This window comes from Humulus lupulus, chromosome 3 (assembly GCF_963169125.1).
Source record: "Humulus lupulus chromosome 3, drHumLupu1.1, whole genome shotgun sequence".
In the NCBI taxonomy this organism is placed as follows: Eukaryota; Viridiplantae; Streptophyta; class Magnoliopsida; order Rosales; family Cannabaceae; genus Humulus; species Humulus lupulus.
The window spans coordinates 93,039,377-93,048,073 of NC_084795.1; the positions used below are offsets into that span (position 1 = coordinate 93,039,377).

Here is an 8,697-nt window from a genome sequence, read left to right on the forward strand (position 1 = left end):
ATGAGGCCAAAAAAAGACATTATCTTCTTCACCCAAGAAAATAGAGAAAAGAGGAAGGGAACCAGCCGCCCAAGCTCCATTGAAGGGGTTTTCTCTGAATTTCTTTGAGCTGAATCATCAAGAAGAGAAGAGGAAAGAGAAGGAAGCTAGAAGAAGAAGAGGATTAAGAGTTAGAAGACAAGAAGAGAATATCTCTATCAATTTGGCTTGTTTTTCTAAACTCAACTTTCATATAATTTTATTTTCTTTTTCTTCCTTCCTTGAACTCTTGAGATAATGTTGAATATTTATTGTGGTGACTTGGGTATTTTTACTATGACTTAAATTATTTGTGTTAGGGATATTGATGAACCCTAATTTGTAATTGCCCCCAAATTGTTGACTGTTTTATGAAATTTCTCTCTTGTTCAATTGAGCTATTTTTATTGTGCAAATCTCTTGCTTGAGAATGATCAACTTATGTGAGAGACAAGCTAGTTTTAATTCCAGAAGGGTAAAAATTAGTGGAAATGCTTGATTGATGCATGTTGATACTCTTGTATTGATTAGTGAATAACTTAGGAATATTTTATTCACCTTGCAAACTTGAAGGATTGATGTTAGGAATTATGTTCTTGAAATTAAATTTAGCATAGGAATATGTGAATCTAATTGATGGAATTTTAACATGAGCATTTTGAAAAATGACATGTGCATTAAATTGGAAATCCTAGTTACAAGACAACTTTGCTATGAACTTTGTTGCAACATCAGGGGAAAAACTACAAATTAGGGGGATTTGATATGCCTAACTTTTATCACCATAGTAATCGCAATTTATCATTTTCCAGCTTTATTGTTAATCGCCTAAATTAATTATCTTGTTTAATTTTTTTTGTCCTTTAGTTTAATTGATTAGTCATAAAAAAAAGGGATAGTTAATTGCACCCTAAATTGTTTGATGATGATTTTTACAATATTTGTTTGGCAATCCTTGAGGAGACGATAAAAATTACTTTCATTATATTACTTGTTCAACGATTGTGTACACTTGCACACACTTAGGAAAATCCGCAACAAGTTTTTGGCGCCGTTGCCGGGGATTGCTTAAAGTCAATTATTGCAAAGTTGATTATCTTGCAATTTGGTTTAATTTTTCTTTCTTTTGTGCTAACTTGGGTGATTCTCGTGCATTTTCAGGTTTATACAGTGTATGAACAAGAATCAAGACCCTGAACTACTTCCCATTGATCTAGAAATCGAGCGCACTTTTAGAAGAAGGCGAAGAATACAAAAGTCAAAAAGGGAAGTAGTAGTGATGGATGCTGAGCAAGGGGCTCAACAGGGAGCCGCCCAGACGGCAACTCCTCTACCAGGAGTCGCTCATGATCCACCAGTAAATACAACAGGAGTTGCTCAAGGGGGAGTAGCTCAAGGGGGAGTAGCTGCCAACAATGGGCAAAATGCAGTTATTGTGGCTGATGACAGAGATCATGTTATCAGGCAATATGCTCTCCCCCTCTTCAATGAGCTCAATCCAGGCATCGTCAGACCAGAAATTCAGGTAGCCCAGTTTGAATTGAAGCCAGTCATGTTCCAGATGCTTCAAAATGTGGGTCAGTTTAGTGGGATGCCAACAGAGGATCCTCACCTTCACCTTCGCTTGTTCATTGAAGTAAGTGACTCTTTCAAGCTACCCGGAGTGACAGAGGATGCATTGAGACTAAAGTTGTTCCCATACTCCTTGAAAGATAGAGCCAGAGCTTGGTTGAACTCTTTGCCTTCTGATTCTGCGAGTACTTGGCAAGAGTTGGCTGAGCGGTTTTTGATGAAGTATTTTCCTCCCACTAAGAATGCCAAGCTCCGCAACGAGATTACTTCATTTCAGCAACTTGATGAAGAATCTTTATATGAGGCATGGGAGTGGTTTAAGGAGTTGTTGCGCAAATGCCCTCATCATGGCATTCCTCATTGCATCCAGATGGAGACATTTTATAATGGTCTGAATGCCCACACTAGAATGGTGGTTGATGATTCAGCGAATGGGGCTCTTCTTGCTAAGTCCTATAATGAGGCATATGAAATACTTGAGAGGATATCCAACAACAACTATCAGTGGCCCACTTCTAGATTGTCTACAGGTAGAAAGGTGGCTGGTATTCATGATGTAGATGCCATCACTTCTTTGGCAGCCCAAGTCTCCTCTATTTCTAATATGCTCAAGACAATGAATATGGGAATGAATCAGTCAATGGGGCAGCCCATGGGGACACAAATGGGGCATATGGAGAACATTTCTTGCGTGTATTGTGGTGAGGGTCATACTTTTGATAACTGTCCCTCTAATCCGGCAGCTGTATGTTATATGGGGAACCAAAATAGGAATGGCCCTTATTCTAATTCCTACAACCCATCATGGAGGCAACACCCTAATTTTTCATGGAGTAATCAAGGAGCTGGCCCTAGTAATCCTTCAATGCCTCCAAGATCAAATTTTCCACCGGGGTACCCCCCTCAAGTACCACAACAAAGACCACAACAGCAGACAATGCAATCTAGCTCTCTTGAGAGCATGTTGAAGGAATATATAGTGAAGAATGAAGCCATGATACAGAGCCAAGCGACTTCATTGAGGAACTTAGAAAATCAAGTTGGGTAACTAGCTAATGAGCTTAGAAATAGACCCCACGGTACACTGCCAAGTGATACCGAGAATCCAAGGAGTATGGGGAAGGAACATTGTAAAGCTGTCACTTTGAGGAGTGGAAAGGAGTTGGAGAAGGACAAGACCGAGTCTGGGCATGAGGGTGAGCCCTCTTCAATCCAAATAAATGAGGAGTTCCAAAAAGATGTTGAACTTCCTAGTGCACAAAAATCTGCCTCTGCCCAGGATACTGCAGGGATATCGCAGCATTGTCAACCAGCAAGCTCAATTTCAAAGAAGCCACCTCCATTTCCTCAACGTTTTCAGAAGCAAAAGTTGGATTCTCAATTCAAGAAGTTTCTAGATATGTTGAAGCAGTTGCATATCAACATCCCACTGGTAGAGGCACTTGAGCAAATGCCTAACTATGTAAAATTCATGAAAGATATTCTTACAAGGAAGAGAAGGTTAGGAGAATTTGAGACAGTGGCCCTTACCAAGGAATGTAGCTCATTCTTGCAAACACAAGCTGCCACCGAAGATGAAAGACCCTGGGAGTTTCACCATTCCATGTACCATTGGTAATTCTTATTGTGGCATGGCATTATGTGACTTGGGTGCTAGTATAAATCTGATGCCTATGTCTGTGTATAGACAATTGGGGATTGGTGAGGTCCGACCTACCATAGTGACTCTACAACTTGCAGATAGATCTCTTGCTTATCCAGATGGGAAGATTGAGGATGTCTTGGTAAAAGTTGATAAGTTCATTTTCCCAGTTGATTTCATTGTGTTGGATTATGAGGCAGACAGGGAGGTACCAATCATTCTAGGGAGGCCTTTTCTAGCTACTGGTAGAACTTTGATTGATGTGCAGAAGGGTGAACTTACTATGAGGGTTCAAAATGAGCAGGTGACTTTCAATGTTTTCAAGGCTATGAGATTTCCAGATGAGGTCGAAGAGTGTTCTGTGGTTTCAGTGGTAGATTCTTTGGCTTCAAAGGAATTAGAAAACAATTTTGATGATCCTCTAGAGAGACTCTTGATGTTTGATTCACATGCAGAGGATGAGAATGAATACTTGGCTTGGCTAGAAGCTAGCTCACAAGGATTGCATACAAGAAAGCATTTTGAATCTTTGGAGCTCTCCTCAAGGTCTTTCGCAGCCCCTAAACCATCAGTGGAAGAGCCTCCGGAGTTGGAATTAAAAGCTTTACCCTCACACTTAAGATATGCTTATTTGGGTAAGTCTTCCACCTTACCTGTGATTGTTTCAGCTGAGTTAAGTATGGAGCAAGAAGAAAAGTTGCTGGATGTATTGGGGAAGTTCAAGAAGGCCATTGGGTGGACCATTGCAGACATAAAGGGCATTAGTCCTTCTCTATGCATGCATAAGATTCTATTAGAAAACAATGAAAAAGGGTCTGTTGAAGGGCAAAGAAGACTAAATCCTATCATGAAAGAAGTGGTGAAAAAGGAGATTATCAAGTGGCTCGATGCAGGTATTATTTATCCCATCTCTGACAGCTCATGGGTCAGTCCTGTCCAGTGTGTACCAAAGAAAGGTGGGATTATAGTAGTGGAAAATGAAGACAATGAGCTGATTCCTACTAGAACCGTGACATGGTGGCGAATTTGCATGGACTATAGAAAACTGAACAAGGCTACTCGAAAAGATCACTTCCCTCTTCCCTTCATTGATCAGATGTTAGACAAACTTGCAGGGAGAGAGTACTATTGTTTTCTAGATGGATACTCTGGTTACAATCAGATTGCAATCGCTCCAGAGGATCAGCACAAGACAACTTTCACTTGTCCCTACGGTACTTTCGCATTTCGGAGGATGCCTTTTGGTCTATGTAACGCACCTGCCACATTTCAGAGATGTATGATGGCTATTTTCACTGACATGGTGGAGCAGTTCCTAGAAGTATTCATGGATGATTTCTCTGTTTTCGGTGATTCATATGACGATTGCTTGAGCAACTTGGCCAAGGTTTTACAAAGATGTGAAGAAACAAACCTTGTTCTTAATTGGGAAAAATGCCATTTTATGGTTAAGGAAGGTATTGTTTTGGGCCACAAGATATCAAGGCAAGGAATTGAAGTTGACCGAGCTAAGATTGAAGTTATTGAGAAGCTCCCTCCTCCCACTTCAGTGAAGCATATTAGAAGTTTTCTTGGGCATGCCAGATTCTATAGGCGATTCATAAAAGATTTCTCCAAGGTCTCTAAGCCTCTCTGCAACCTATTGGAGAAAGAGGTGCCATTCCACTTTGATGAAGCATGTTTGAAAGCCTTTGAAGAGTTGAAAGAGAGATTGATTTCAGCACCAATAATTGTAGCTCCAGATTGGGACTTGCCTTTTGAATTAATGTGTGACGCTAGCGACTATGCAGTGGGAGTTGTTATGGGGCAGCGAAGAAGCAAGATATTTCACTCCATTTATTATGCTAGCCGCACTTTCACAGGTGCTCAACTTAATTATACAGTGACAGAAAAGGAACTCTTGGCTGTTGTCTTTGCCTTTGACAAGTTTCGGGCTTATTTGGTGGGCACCAAAGTAATAGTATACACAGATCACTCCGCTATAAAGTACTTGATTGAGAAAAATGATGCTAAGCCTTGTTTAATTAGATGGGTGCTTTTACTTCAAGAGTTTGATGTGGAAATTCAAGATAGGAAGGGAGTCGAGAATCAAGTGGCGAATCATTTGTCAAGAGTGGAAGGTGAAAAAGGATCCAGTGTTCTAGTGCCCATCAAAGAGACATTTCCAGATGAGCAATTGTTTGAGGTCAACCACTCTCATGTTGTTCCTTGGTTTGCGGATTTTGCTAATTACTTGGTTAGTGGATTGTTGCCTCCGGATTTGACAAGCCAACAAAAGAAGAAGTTTTTGCATGACGTGAGGCATTATTTTTGGGAGGAGCCATTCTTGTTCAAACAATGTGCCGACCACATGATTAGGAGGTGTGTTTCCGAGCAAGAGATGGAGGATATCCTGCATCATTGTCACTCTTCGCCTTGTGGTGGTCATTTTGGGGGATCGCGCACCGCATCTAAGGTACTTCAAAGTGGGTTCTTTTGGCCTTCCTTATTCAAAGATGCTCATGCTTTTGTGTTGAGGTGTGATTGTTGATCCCAAAAGAGGGTGTTTTAAAATTTAAACTCGCAAGTGCACGAATCGTTTCGGAATATAATGTTCATGTAAGTACGAGGTCGAACCCATGGGAGTTGACTAACATCAAAAGAAACTATTTCAAACAAAGCAAGAATATTCTAACCTAGTTCCAAATATTTGATGAGATTTTGTTTTAGAAAAATAAAACACAAGTAATAAAAAGATTTAAGATTAAATAGAAAAATTGTTTTCAAATGAGATATATAAAATAAGATTATTAAGATTTTAGAATCCACAAAATGCAAGTTCAATAGTATTTATAAGTATATTGATTCCCAAGTTTTAATATAGTTGAAATAAATCACACTATATATTTTTTCAAAATATATTTTCTATTCAAGCACAAGTTACTCTTTCAAAAAGGTAGGATTTTTCTTCACTTATATAAGATATAATTTCTAAGCATTAATTGTGTTACAACCTAATGAAACTACAAAAAATCAAAGAGATTATGTTTAGGCAAAATATGATACTTATGCTCTAAGAATTAGATGTGAACAATTTAATGAAAAACATTTAATCAAAGAATATCATATTTTTTCATAATGAAGAACTAAGTGTAATATGCTTTAACACTCAATAATAGATGAAAAATGCATATCATTGATAGAAAAATCCATAAACAATGTTACACAAATGGGAAATCAACATACAATGAAAAATACTATCTAGTTACATTTTGCTTCATCATCATCTTAATAACCTTTGAAAAAGATTAGAAGCTCATAACTAGATAAAAATTACAAAATAACATACTTGACATGCTCTTCAAAAGATGAAAATGGTAGAGAGAAAATAGTGAAAAGAAGAGAGAAAAATATGTGTAGAAGATGATGAAAAGATGAAGAAGAAGAGCTCCCCAAATGGTCTTACAAGACTCTATTTATAGGCAAAATATGGAGATTAAATTAATCAAATTAAAATGAATAAATTGATTAATTTAATTGTGTTGGGAAGTGGTAGGATAAATAGAGTAAATGTAAGAGTATTGGAAAGATGAAATGTTTGGTTGGGTAAAATATTAGTGAAAAGCTAGGGTAAAAAAAATAAATTAGGAATGTTTATTTAGGTAAGAAAAATAGGGAAAAGTGAATTGATATTTGAGTGAAAGAAGAAAGACATTGGGAAGAAAAATGTTATTCTTGGCTATTTGGTGATTTTGACTAATTTAGAAAAATACTAGTTTTTTTTCTTTGGGCTGGTCAAAAGGAATGTGGGCCGTTTGGAGTCTTGTGGCTGGCAGGCCCACAGTGGCTTGGAGCAAATGGAATATGAAGGAGGTGCTTTGGGCTTGGTGGCATCAGCTTTATTGATGCTATGAGGATTGAAGCTTGGCGTGGACAACTTGCTGAAGGGATGGGCAGCTTCGTACGGACGCTGGTGCATATGCTGATTGATGAAGTGGTGGCAGGGACGGCTGGCGTGGAGAGGGAAATGCTGAAGGAAAGGAGGACAGCTTCGGATTGGGCCAGGCAGGTGGTTGGGCTCGGGCATGGGCCTGGAGACAAAAGTGCCACTTCTTTGCTTTTCCTTTACAAAAATATCATTTTTTTTCCACCAATCTTCTTGCTTTTCAAGAGCAAATAGCATACGAAAAAATTTCCTATAAAACAAACATAAATTAAATTAAAACTAAATATTTTCAATAATGCAATATACAACAAAAGTTCAATGAAAATATTAATTAAAATTTAATTTACTTAAACATTTAAGCTCAAAATTGCATCTTTTTACTCCTAACTTAACAATATTAATTTTAAATAATTAAGCCATAACATTTTACAATAATATAACAATAAAAATACACAAAAATCTATAAAATTAAAATAAACCTAATAAATTCAAAATTACTTAAAAACTTAATAAATCAATTAAAAACTCAAGAATTAAGCAACAATTAGCACATAAAAAGTGGTAAAATAACTCTATTTTGTAGAGTTATCAGTGATCGATGCCAAAGGGTTGGTAATATTTCCAGAAGGAATGAGATGCCCTTAACTAATGTTCTTGAAGTTGAATTGTTCGATGTGTGGGGTATCGATTTTATGGGCCCTTTCCCTCCATCTTATGGCGACTTGTACATTTTGGTGGCTGTGGATTACGTTTCAAAATGGGTGGAAGCAATTTCCTCTCCCACTAATGATGCTAAAGTTGTCATGAGGTTCTTACAGAAGAATGTTTTCACTCGTTTTGGCACTCCAAAGGCAATCATTAGCGATGAGGGGACCCATTTTGTGAACAAAGTGTTGGCTAGCTTATTGGCTAAATACGATGTGAGGCACAAGATAGCTACTGCTTACCATCCCCAAACTAATGGGCAAGCTGAGTTGTCTAATAGAGAGATAAAAGGTGTCCTTGAGAAAGTGGTGAGTCCCAACCGCAAGGATTGGTCCAAGAGATTAGATGACGCATTGTGGGCTTATAGAACAGCTTTCAAGACACCATTGGGGATGTCTCCATATCGGTTGGTATTTGGAAAAGCATGTCACCTGCCAGTGGAACTTGAGCACCGTGCTTATTGGGCCATTCAAGCACTCAACATGGACTTGCAACTTGCAGGAGAAAATAGAATGTTGCAGTTAAATGAATGGGAAGAGATGCGATTATTCTCTTATGAAAATGCCAAACTTTACAAGGAGAAAACAAAAAGGTGGCATGACAAGCATATTCAGCCAAGGGTGTTCGAAGAAGGCCAGCGAGTTTTGTTGTTTAACTTGCGTTTGAAACTATTCCCAGGCAAGCTCAAGTCAAGATGGTCGGGCCCATTCTTAGTGGTTAAGGTGCATCCTTATGGAGCAGTGGAATTGCGTGAAGAAGGCTCCGGAAGGGAATTCAAGGTTAATGGCCAAAGGATCAAGCATTATTGGGGAGGTGAGGTTGAGCGAAACAAGTG

The 8,697-nt window shown here is 38.4% G+C and overlaps 1 non-coding gene across 1 annotated transcript; it reads right to left on the reverse strand.

Moving 5' to 3' along the window:
• Nucleotides 1-1,837: 1,837 nt before the first annotated feature.
• LOC133827663 (small nucleolar RNA R71) lies at nucleotides 1,838-1,944 on the reverse strand. Its single transcript, XR_009890314.1, has one exon. It is a non-coding gene; the product is annotated as a small nucleolar RNA R71 (small nucleolar RNA).
• Between the last annotated feature and the right edge of the window lie 6,753 nt (nucleotides 1,945-8,697).